We start from the raw sequence: 11,598 nt of genomic DNA on the forward strand, positions 1-11,598 counted from the left end.
TTCTCATGGGTTTGGATGAAACTGTTTATGCAACAGTGAGATCCAATCTTCTTGCACAAGATCCGCTGCCAACTTTGAACAAAGTGTATTCTACTTTGGTGCAAGAAGAACGGGTACACACAATTACTCGTGCAAAAGACGAAAAAGGAGAGGTGATGGCGTTCGCTGTGCAAGGAGGATCCCGGTACAAAGACAAAAATGGAGGAAAAGAGAAAATAGGAACCTGCATCCATTGTAACCGTCCTGGACATGACTCTGAAAGTTGTTTTCAGATCATTGGTTATCCTGAGTGGTGGGGAGAACAGCCTCGTGGTCCAGGTAAAGGAAATGGACGAGGAAAACCAGGACAACATTTTGCAGGTTCAAGTGGGAAAGGACGCGAAGCTACTGCTAAAGCCCATGCAACACAAGCGACCATGATTGGCATAGGAGGCAATGGAGATGGGTCAAACACAACTCACAATGCCATCAATGGGCTAACCGGTGAACAGTGGCAAACACTAGTCAGTCTTTTGAACACTGCTAAACTAGGGGGAACGGAAAAGTTGAATGGTAAATGTTCAATTTTTTCGTGGATTATTGACACAGGAGCGACTCATCATATGACTGGTAAGCTAGAATGCTTAACTGATTTATGCAATATCAAGGAATGTCCTGTGGGACTACCTAATGGAGATCAAACAATTGCTACAAAGAAAGGAACAACGATACTTGATGGCACACTAAAGTTGTCAAATGTGCTTTATGTGCCAAGCTTAAATTGCAATCTCATTTCAGTCTCAAAATTGATCAACCAAACCAATTGCATAGTTCATTTTACTGACAAATCTTGTGTCATACAGGGCCGCATTTCGAGGATGGTGATTGGAGCGGGTGAACAACGAGAGGGGCTTTATTATCTGGATAGGAAGGTAACCGTAGCAACTATGAAGATCATGAATGATTTGCATTTAGATTTGTGGCATAAACGATTGGGACATGCATCTTTTAAAGTTTTAGGAATGATTCCAGATGTGAAATTAAGTAGTAATAATGAAATGTGTAACCAGATTTGTGATACATGCCTTAGAGCAAAACAATCACGAGAAAGTTTCCCGGTTAGTGAAAATAAAACAATGGATATTTTTCAGTTAATCCATTGTGATTTGTGGGGTCCCTATCGAACTCCTTCATTTTGTGGGGCTAGCTATTTCTTGACCATTGTTGACGATTTCTCCAGAGCTGTTTGGATTTATTTGCTTGTTGAAAAAAGGGAAGTTACAAAAAATATCTTTGTCAATTCTTGGCCATGGTAGAGCGACAGTTTAATAAGCAAGTGAAAACCATTTGTAGTGATAATGGAACCGAATTTACGTGCTAAGGAATTATTTTCATGATCGTGGAATCATACATGAAACCTCAAGTTGAAGGCCTAGACTATCGTGAGACTTTTGCACCTGTGGCCAAGATGGTTACTGTTAGAACATTCCTTGTTGTTGCAGCCGCCAAGAAATGGGAACTTCACCAAATGGATGTCCATAATGCTTTCTTACATGGTGATCTTGATGAAGAGGTGTACATGAAGATGCCTCCTGGTTTTACCAATCAACGATCCAACCAAGTTTGCAGGTTACACAAGTCTTTGTACGGCTTAAGACAAACCCCTCGCTGTTGGTTTGCAAAGCTAGCCGGAGCTCTTAAACAGTATGGTTTTTCTCAATCATATTATGATTATTCTCTTTTCACTCTATCCCGAGATCACATTCAGGTTAATGTCTTAGTCTATGTTGACGATATTATCATCTCTGGCAACAACAGTAAAGCTATTATGTCTTTTAAGACATACTTAAGTGCTTGTTTCCACATGAAAGATCTTGGCCCATTAAAATATTTTCTGGGCATCGAAGTGGCTCGTAGTCCTACTGGCATTCTGTTGTGTCAACACAAATATGCACTTGATATTATTACTGAGGCTGGTTTATTGGGAGCTAAACCTGCAAGTTTCCCTTTAGATCAAAATCATAAACTTTCCTTGGCCACATGCACTCCTTTGTCAAATCCTGAACAATATCGAAGGTTGGTAGGGCGTTTAATCTATCTCACCGTAACCCGACCTGAACTTTCCTATTTTGTCCATATCCTTGCTCAGTTCATGCAAACACCCCTACACGATCACTGGGAAGCTGCTCTTCGGGTTGTACGATATCTTAAAAGTAATCCTGGCCAGGGGATTCTGTTGCGTACTGATTGTGATCTTCAATTATATGCTTGGTGTGACTCGGACTGGGCTAGTTTCCCCATAACTCGGTGTTCCCTTTCCGGATGGCTTGTGTTTCTTGGCAATTCTCCTGTGTCTTGGAAGACTAAGAAACAACAGATTATGTCTCGTTCATCTGCTGAAGGAGAATATCGATCCATGGCCACCACCACTTGTGAACTAAAATGGTTAAAGGCACTTTTGGGCTCTCTCGGTGTTGCTCATCCTTGCCCTATGCAACTTTATTGTGACAATCAATCTGCCTTACACATTGCTGCCAACCTTGTTTTTCATGAACGCACCAAACACATTGAAGTCGATTGTCATTTTCTGAGAGATGAGCTTTTAAATGGAACTCTTGCTACTCAACATGTGCATACACATGCTCAACTTGCGGACATATTCACCAAAGCACTAGGAAAACGACAGTATGAATCCTTTCTTGGCAAGTTGGGCATCCTAAATTTGCATGCTCCAACTTGAGGAGGGTGTTGAGCTAATATTCTGCCTATAATCTTGGATTATCTTAGAGAATATTGTAATTGACCGTGATTTTCTTTAACAGCTGTAAATAGCATATAATTAGGAGTANACAACATATATTTCGGAATTTATTAGATTTATACGTTCGCAGGGTGCTTTTGCACACATATATATATATATATATATATATATATATATATATATATATATGAATATCATAATCAAGAATTACATATTCCAAAATCATCTCGGACATTAAAAGTCCCACAAAGTAGGAGACCAATATGTTCATAGTTGTGAGAGAGATAACATAAAACTGTACCAAAACAACTCAACAAAATGGAAAATTTTACTTCACCAAAAACATACCTAAATATTATTATGTTGCAGTAAGGTAACTGTTTAAAAAAAGCTTCTCTATCCAAACAGAGAATGTAAGATGTGAAATATTTCAGACAATCAGTTTATCAAACCAGGCTTTAATTATTTTCTCATGGATGGAACCATACATAAATGCAGTTGATTGAATTTTGAAAATTTAAATTAAACGTTCTGTGGATACAAATATAGCAATAAATTTCACTAAAAGAATTCGTTTAAGATGTCATTTTACTGGTTAACATCTGTATAATTGTGTAAGCTCATCAAATCCATATTCTCTGTTTTGAATGACAAATTGCAGTGTAATTAGGTTCATATATTTTTTCATCCACATATTATCATACCAAAATAACCACATATAAAGCATAGAACAACAAAATAAAAATACTTGTCAGGATATTTTTGAAATTGAATATCATTTTTAAAAACAAAAGTGATCATTATAAAAATAAACTAGATAGAGCATACATCAAGCAAAATGTTCTGGAAATAAATCAAATCCTACCCCCGCTCATATGTACATCAAATCCAGGCAATCGTGCCATATTATTTCCTTTCCATATGTTTCTTCAAATCCTAAAATTTCATCTGAAGAATCGAAAAAGATACATCAGTATTGAAAAAAAATGGAAAAAGAAAAATCTATAACTTTTGATATTGAAAACTAATAATCACATGGAAACAATGAACAAACCTTCATTAAGATTGTGCAGTGTCTAGGTTGTATCAACTTTACCATTTGAGTCAAGCTTCCTAAAAACCGAATGACCCTACATGTACATATAGCATATGTGTGCTTAACATCTACCTTAAAATAAATTCTACATTTACGTTGATACTAAAAGGGAAGTTAAAGAAGAGAACAAAGACCAAACTATAATTTCATTATCTTTTCTGAAAGGAGATTTTGTTTTTCTTGATTGAAGAAAAAACAATCATAACAATTATGAGCCTCCTTCAAATTCACTTCACACATAATGTTTTACTACCTTTTTTTTACCTTGACATTAGCTGCAACATATACTATAGGTGCATTCTTAGATCAATCATGGATTTCTCACTCCTCCCTTACTATTTCATGCTAAGGAATTCATTTTGAATTGATATATTTAATATTTTTCATGAATGTTGGATTCTTTAAGTTGTGTGTTTCTGGAATTGAGTACAACATGGAATTGAAGATGGTGTGTTTTGCTTTTCTTTCGTTATTGATCAGATTTTCAGTTTGGTGACCTAACAAGTATGTGTTCATTGGAGTATGGAAAACTTTAATTTTAGCACCGATTATCCTATGATAGATTGAGGATAACATTTTAAACTTATAATACAATTTTTTTTAATAATTATTAGAAAAAAAAGAGTGAAAAATAAACAAAAGAGAAGAGATAATCATCCATTTATGCGTTGGAAACCTATTCTGCTTCAAAGCTTATCAATTTCAAACGTGAAATTCAAAATAAAAATAAATTTTAACTAAATGCATTAATGAGAAATTGGCTAATAAGTATGAAGTAACACATCCCGGCTCATTCTAGGAACTCAACGAGGAAATTCAACACAAAATAAATTTGAATTAAACTGTAGTAAAAGAAATTATATTATTTTGAATCCAAAACTTTAAGTTATTATATTTATGATTTTTTTCCCTTTACATGATATTTAATATGTTTGTTTTAGACTTATATTTTGAAATTTTTAACAATGTAACAAAAATAGGAAAGAAACATATATCATTATTATAATTATTTTCTTGGAGTGACTTTAATTTCATTTTATTTAATTATCATTTATAATTTTTTTAGTAGGTGTCTTTAAATTCATTTTATTCAATTAATTTAATTAAATTCAGAGACCCGTTGAAGAAAGCAGGGTTTGATTGGGAATCTCCGATTCTCTCGAGGAAGCCGCTCGAGCCTATCACGTCGCCGAACGAACTCTGCCTTTGAACGTGATGTGATGGTTTTTCTTTTCTGATTTTTTTCACCTTGATTTTTTTTTTTGTTATTGTTGTGCGAAACAAATTATAACGATGATCAGATGTAAAATTGTGGCAATATGATCTTAGTTCTGTGAGAGGGAGATTCCGTGATTGGGTGTATTTTTTCTTTCTAAAATTTTATTTAAGAGGAAATATTAAATGAGAAAAAGAAAAGTAATTATGAATTATGATATCTTTGTTGTGGAAAGATTAATGGCGGTGTGTATGTATTGTTCCTATAGTCTCTTTCTCTTTGTCTCAACGTCGTGTAGTACTACTTCAAAGATTCAATAGTGTTTTTTTTAGAATGTGAGAGGGAGAAACGAGACAGAGGAAGAAAAAGGTACTTGCCGGTGATGGAGACGGAGTGTTGTCTGGCGGTGGTAATGACAATGTTGTTTGGCCAGAGTGGATTTCTTCTACGATAGGAAGCTGCTTCAGACAATAACGGTGTCTGGAAGCCGTGGACGTTTTGAGTGATAAGAGGAAGAAGGAAAGCTTTGAAAGAAAAAACGTCGTTAAAAAAAAGAAATATAGCACACACCTAGTTCACCTTTAACCACCACATATAAAATTTAGGTTTAATGAAGGTTTGTTCAAAGTGGTCCCTCTTTTTTTTAAAAGTTCACTTTAGTACTAGGTTTCGCAAAAACTGTTCAAGTTGGTCCTTTTTGGTAACGGCGTAAAGTTCACTAACGACATAGTTACCAGGTGTATAATATTTGATGATGTGGCATTGTAAGTTGTTTTAAAAAATAATTAATGATGACGTGTAAATGAATATAGTTAGGGTAAAATAAAAAAATGAATTAGGGGTAATTAGGGTCACAAGATTGAGATTCAATTTGGGGTAATGCAATAAAATTAGGTTTTAATTAAAAATTGAAATTGGGGTTAATTAGGTAAACCCAAAGTCTTGGTCAGATGCGAAAATTTCCCAAATTTCCCTTTGCGATTGGGAATTTCTGTGCTTGCTGTTAGGGTTCATTAACCTTCAATCCACCTACATCAGCGGGGTTTGCATTTTCTTGGCTTGCGATTGCGATTAGGATTAGGGTTCATCAACCTTCAATCCACCTTCATCAGCAGGCTTTTCACATTCCTCACATTGTTATAACGAAAGTTGCCATAACTACAAGGAATGTTTTGAGAATTTTGAAAATTTTGTGTTCTTCATGTAGAGGATGATTATCAGTTTCTACTGTAATTAAAATGAACAATCTGGGTTCGTGTAAAAAAGTTCGTTTTAGTCCCCCCAATGGTTTAAAAATGTTAAATGTGGTCCCCCTTTTCTTTAAAAATTGTGCAATGTGCTTCCTGACGTATATGGCTATCATACATATTAAGAATACCTAACAGAATATATTATTAGATATATGTTTATGTTGAACAAGAAGATGATAGTTTATGCCATTGATAGTGCATTTTCACAATTTTTGTAGTCTGTCTCTAACATGTAATTATTTGCAGGAATTGGATAGTTTAGCCCCGTTGCATTCAACTTGCAAGTAGGAGTTCGTTCATGTGTAAGCAATCGTAACTTTGCACATGCAAAGACACTGTTGCCGAACTTAGATTAGAGACCAACAGGTCACCAAGTCATAACTTTACCGCTCCGTTAGGACTCGCCCTCCCTCACAATAGGTAACTAAAACCAAGGAGCAGAAAGTGTAACACTAGCAAAGGCAAAATCTATCAAAAGCTTGTTTAAATATCAAAGACAAACTCTCGCAACTCTAAAATATTCAAGGTGGATTAGGAATCTGAAATAAATCAAACTTCTAGTGCATCGTAAGAAAAATTGTCTTTCACAATAATGATATGCTTAATTCTTTAATCGAAATAAAAAATTATGCACATCAAGAGCCTAGATCCAAAATTTCCTCTAATTTCCATCATATCAACAAAACCATCAACAAAGTCTTATCATAGTAATGAAGATAAGTACAAGGATTAAACGTGCTACAGTAAATTTTGAAAGTTTATATAAGATGCTTCTAGTAGCTCTGGGATTGCAATCATTTCAAATAACACTTTAACCATTTTCAAGCTATAAAAGCATCTAATCTATATAGTCATTTGAACTGATAATTTATAGTTAAAATTAATATTACTAAGAAGCTTCACGGAGGCACAAGAGAACAAAAGATGAAACACGCAATCACAGAATCTAAAACCATACAACAATATGGACAAGAAAAAATAATGTATTAACTTTCTGAATCTCATAATTTACAACAATGCCTTTGGCCATATAGCATTCCATGTCTGACATCATCTATTATGATACCGTCAAACTAACCATAAAGAACCTACAAAGATCAACATGAAAATTTTCACCTCGTGAAGTTCAATTTCTTCTACTTTGTAACGAAGTAGTAAAAGAAATAGTGCAGTCACTGGGGTGAAGAATCAATATAACCTAATCTGTTGAAGATGTATCAGTATATGAAATATATGCTGCAGGAAAGATACTCTTCCTAGAAATTAGAAAGCAACATATGTTGAAAAAAGATATTGAAAAGTAATTGCCTCCCTTTTCACCTCAGAAAAGGCCTCATAACTAGCAAAGAAGAATGCCGGCTCACATTAAATAAAAAATTTGCAAAAAGTGGGCTAGAATGGAAACTTTGTATCAGAACTTAAAGAATGCAACTTTATCTGTTCAAAGGTTCTAACTGAACTTCCATTCTAGAAGAAGGTAGTAACTCTTTATTTGCGGTTGTTCTTGTTGGACTCAAGAGATCAAGTGAATCATCGTCCTCAACATTACCAAGCACCCAATTGCTTCTTTCAAGTATCTGCCGCCTTGTTCGCTGCCTGGGTTTTGTATAACTCGGCAAAAGAAGGAGTATCCATTCATTGAAATATTTCACAGTCCAACACAGGTACGGTGTTCCTTACCTGTTCATCATTGTCTCATCACTTCATTGCATAAATTTCCTTCGGAAAAAGTCATATAAGATTTTCTTTTAATGGAATGGTTGATCAGAAAGCACGTATTCTGCAACAACAATATGGTTTCTATTCACCGCTGTAGGGACCAAAATACGAAACAACCTCCTTGACGAACTACGAAGCTTGACAAAAAGGGTACAAGAACAAATAATCCCTATTATGACGCTGATGGACGAAGATGATGGATTGAAGGTATGAACCCTAATTCGCCCAAATTTTTTCAATCACAATCGCAAATTTTACCCCAAATAATCTTCTGATCAAAGTTTTTCTTACTTAATTACCCACCCAAAATTATCCCTAATTCCAATTTCTAATTTAACCCTAATTATATTATATTCCACATCATAATTTATTATATTTTTTTAGACCCGTAGCAAAGGAAAACGATACACGTAATCACATATTAGACACTCTGGCAGTTCTGTCGTTACTAAACTTAATGCCGTTACCAAAAAGGACCAACTTCAACAGTTTTTGCGAAAGCTAGGACTAAAGTGAACTTAAAAAAAAAAAAAGGAAGGACCACTTTGAACAAACCCTTCCAAAGGAGGGACCAAAATAAGTATTAAATCTAAAATTTAACGTTTATCAAGGATTAAACATAAGAATTTTAAAACTAAAAAATAACTAAAATAAACAAACCTTTCAAAGAAAAATCAAACCCAAAATCACTTTATAATTTAACGGACTAAAAATATATTTAATTTTATAATTTATTATTAATTATTTTGTAATTATCATAGTTTAACGATTAAAAACATATTTAATTCTATCGTTTAACGATTAAAAACATATTTAATCCTATAGATTTAATGTGTATATGTTTTTATACTATTAATTATTTTTATTTTATTTATTATCATTAGTGAAATATATAGTTTTGTAATAATTAATAATTTTTGTTAGTAAAAATAAAATCTGTATATAAAAACAGTTATCGTAGAGTTAAAAATAATAATTCTTTGTATTATTAGTTATATTTTTATTATCATATATATGAGATAGAAGTCATGTGCACACGTTTTTATACTACTAATTATTTTTATTTTATTTATTATCATTGATGAAACAGTTTCATATTAACAAATAATTTTTGTTAGTAATAATTATTTCAGATTTAAATAACTTTTAGAATTTAGTGACAATTAAATAACTTTTATCCAAATAAAAAATTAAAATTCATTGAATTTAATTATTTTGTCCAAACAAAAGATTTAAAACATAGAAGTTAATCTATTTAAAATGGAAGAAAACGTAAATTTGAAGAATTCCATACTAATGTTTGCAGCAAAGATGTGGCTCTCAAGAAGTCTTAGGGTTTCTCTTCTTCCTTCCATTTCCAAGTTTCCTCCTTTTCTTCCAATGCACAATTCCCTCTTTTGCTCTCATTCTCACTCTCAAACTTCCTTACACGACGACGCCGTCTCACAATTCAATCGTTTGCTTCATCAGCGTCATGTTCCTTCCATCTTCGAATTTGGAAAAATTTTGGGATTTCTTGTGAGGATGAAGCAGTACTCTACCTCTATTTCTCTTATCAAGCAAATGGAGCTCAAGGGAATTCTATGTGACCTTGCTAATCTCAACCTTCTCATGAATTGTTTCTGTCACTTACACAAATTGGCTTTTGCTTTCTCTGTATTTGCCAAGATTCTTAAACGGGGTTATCATCCAAATGCCATAACCTTAAATACAGTCATGAGAGGTCTATGTGATAACGGTGAGGTCAAGGAAGCCCTCAATTTTCACGATAAAGTTGTAGCAAAAGGATTTCGACTCAACCAATTTACTTATGGGATACTAATCAATGGATTGAGCAAAATAGGAGAAACTGAAGCCGCCATCGAATTGCTCAGAACGATTCAAAGTCCATCAACAGTAATGTATANCATTATTATTGACTCTTTATTAAAAGAAAAACAACCAAAGGAAGCTTATGGTTTGTATTCTGAGATGGTTATTAAAGGAATTTTTCCTAATGTTGTTACTTATAGTACTCTAATTTATGGCTTTTGCTTAGTGGGACAGGTAGAGGTAGCATTTGGTTTCCTAAATGAAATGCTATCAAATAACATCAGGCCAAATGTTTATACTTATACTATACTATATTGATTGATGCATTGTGTAAGGAAAGAAAACTAGGAGAAGCCAAGAATGTGTTAGGTGTGATGGTGAAAGCTTATGTGAAACCTAATGTTGTTAGCTTTAATGCTCTAATGGATGGGTATTACTTAGTTAATAAAGTGAAGAATGCTAAACAAGTATTCACTGCAATGACCCACATGGGAGTGAGTCCTGATGTTAGGACCTACACTATCATGATAAATGGTCTCATAAGGAACAAAAGGGTGGATAAGGCTATAAATCTCTTTCAGGAAATGCACGAAAGGAACATGGTTCCAGATACGGTTACTTACAGTACTCTTATTGATGGTTTATGCAAAACTGGAAGAATCTCTCATGCTTGGGATCTTTTTCATGAGATGCGTGGTAGAAATAGACAAGCAAATGTAATCACTTATAGTTCTTTGATGGATGGTTTATGCAAAAATCATCATCTAGACAAGGCAATTGAATTATTAAGGAAAATGAGAGAGAATGGAGTTCAGCCTGATATGTACACTGCAACAATACTTATTGATGGGATGTGTAGAGGGGGGAGATTTAAGAATGCACAAGAGATTTTTCAGGATCTATTGAATAAAGGTCACAATCCCGACATCCCTACTTATAATGTTATGATAAGTGGTCTTTGTAAGGAGGGTTTGCTTGATGAGGCATTGACCTTGTGGTCCAAAATGGAAAACAGTGGTTGTTTATCTAATGTTATTACTTTTGAAATAATCATCTCTGCTCTCTTCAATAAGGACGAGACTGAAAAGGCCGAGAAACTTTTGCACGAAATGATCTCTAGAGAGTTGTTGAAATGAAGAAAGGTGACACCTTATTTGAATAACAAGTTACATTTGTTTGTCATAGAATGTGCATGAATGGTTTATAAATTTTTTATTAGATGAGTTGGTTTAGGTTTTAACCTCTGTTGCTGATGTTTTCCTGGTTAAGGGTCGATACATTTTTATTTTCTACTCTACATTTTGATTGTTACCAAACTTGTGTTTCCTTTGACATTACATTTTATTTGTAGAATTTGTTTAACTGATTAGTACAAAGGTTGAAATCGATGATTTTACTGTCTTTCAAGACCAGACCATGATTTTACTGTCTTTCAAGACCAGACCATGATTTTACTGTCTTTCAACACCAAACCATGATTTTATTGTCTTTCAACACCAAACCTCTGACCTCCCTCTCTTTGTCTAAAATCTTGATGATATTTTTATTTCCAACTGTTTGATATTCCCCATTCATGTTCGTCAGAGACCAAATATGATCTTTCTTTAGGGACTTCAGTGTTGCACATCAGGGAACCATTCCCAAAGAATAAGCACACTTACGAAGCTTAAGGATCTTAACCTTGGCAATAATCATCTTCATGATATGTCTATGCCTGAAGAACTTTTAAGTCTTTCTGAATTCTTCCAATAGCAGAATCTCAAAT

The 11,598-nt window shown here is 33.9% G+C and overlaps 1 pseudogene; it reads left to right on the forward strand.

Moving 5' to 3' along the window:
• Positions 1–9,320: 9,320 nt before the first annotated feature.
• LOC106773039 lies at positions 9,321–11,544 on the forward strand (annotated as a pseudogene).
• The last annotated feature ends 54 nt before the right edge of the window (positions 11,545–11,598 follow it).

Source organism: Vigna radiata, chromosome 9 (genome assembly GCF_000741045.1).
Source record: "Vigna radiata var. radiata cultivar VC1973A chromosome 9, Vradiata_ver6, whole genome shotgun sequence".
Classification (NCBI taxonomy): Eukaryota; Viridiplantae; Streptophyta; class Magnoliopsida; order Fabales; family Fabaceae; genus Vigna; species Vigna radiata.